Raw genomic sequence first — 1312 nt, 5'->3', positions numbered from 1 at the left:
CAACTATAGTCACTATGTTGTACATTTTCTACTAACTGAAATTTTATGTCCTTTAACCAACATTTCTGCAACCACCTGACACCCAGCCCCTGATAACCTCCATTCTATGTTCTGCTCCTATGAATTCAACATTTTTTAGGTTCCACATATAAGTGAGATTATGTGGTATTTGCTTTTCTGTGTCTAGCTTATTTCACTTAATATAATGTCCTCCAAGTTTATCCACGTTGTTGCAAGTGACTACAGTTTCCTTCTTTTTTAAGGCTGAATAGTATTTCATTGTCTGTATATACCATATTTGCTTTATCCATTCATCCATTGAAAGACAGGTTGATTCCACATGTTGGCTATTGTGAATAATGGTGAAATGACATGGGAGTGCAAATATCTCTTTGACATGCTGATTCCATTTCCTTTGGCTATATACCCAGAAGCGGAATTGCTAGATCAAATGGTGGTTTTATTTTTATTTATTTATTTATTTATTGAGGAACTTCTATACTGTTTTCCATAGTGACTGCACCATTCTACCTCCTCACCAACAATGTGTAAGGTTTCCCTTTTATCCACATTCTTGCTAACACTTATCTTTTGTCTTTTTGGTAATAGCCATTCTAACAGATGTGAAGTGATATTTCATTTTGGTTGTAATTTGCATTTCTCTGATGATTAGTGATATTTAGCATTTTTTTGTATAACTGTTGGCCATTTTTATGTCTTCTTTTGAGAAATGTCTATTCAGGTTCTTTGCCAATTTTTTAATCAGGTTATTTGTTTTCTTCCTCTATGGTTGTTTGAGTTCTTTATATATTTTAGATATTAACCTCTTATCAGATGTATGGTTTGCAAATATTTTCTCCCACTCTGTAGATTCTCTCTTCACTCTGTTATTTCCTTTGCTATGCAAAAACTTTTTAGTTTGATGTAACTTCATCTGTCTGTTTTTGCTTTTGTTGCCTGTGCTTTGGGGATCCTTTCTAAAAAATTATTGCCCAGGTCAATGTCATGGAGATTATCCTCTATGTTTTCTTCTAATAGTTTTATAGTTTCAGGTCTTACATTTAAGCCCTTAATCCATTTTGGGTTGATTTTTGTATATGTTGTGAGGTAAGGGTCTAAATTCATTTATCTGCATGTGGATATTCAAATACCACTTATTGAAGAGACTTTCCTTTCACCATTGTGCATTCTTGGAAAACTTTGTTGACAATAAATGCTTGGATTTATTTTTTTGGCTCTCTACTCTCTTCCATTGGTCCATGTGTCTGTTTTCATGCCAGTACCATGTTGTTTTGGTTACTATAGCTTAGTA

The 1312-nt window shown here is 33.5% G+C and overlaps 1 protein-coding gene across 1 annotated transcript in view; it reads left to right on the top strand.

Annotated features, from left to right (window-relative positions):
• ADGB (androglobin) overlaps nt 1-1312 on the top strand; it is a 203795-nt gene that overhangs the window by 92330 nt on the left and 110153 nt on the right. The gene's annotated exons all lie outside the window — the stretch shown is intronic.

This window comes from Propithecus coquereli, unplaced genomic scaffold (assembly GCF_000956105.1).
Source record: "Propithecus coquereli isolate 6110/MARCELLA unplaced genomic scaffold, Pcoq_1.0 Scaffold48, whole genome shotgun sequence".
NCBI classification, from domain to species: Eukaryota; Metazoa; Chordata; class Mammalia; order Primates; family Indriidae; genus Propithecus; species Propithecus coquereli.
The sequence above is the reverse complement of the archived record's forward strand: the minus strand, read 5'-3'. Positions and strand labels throughout refer to the sequence as shown.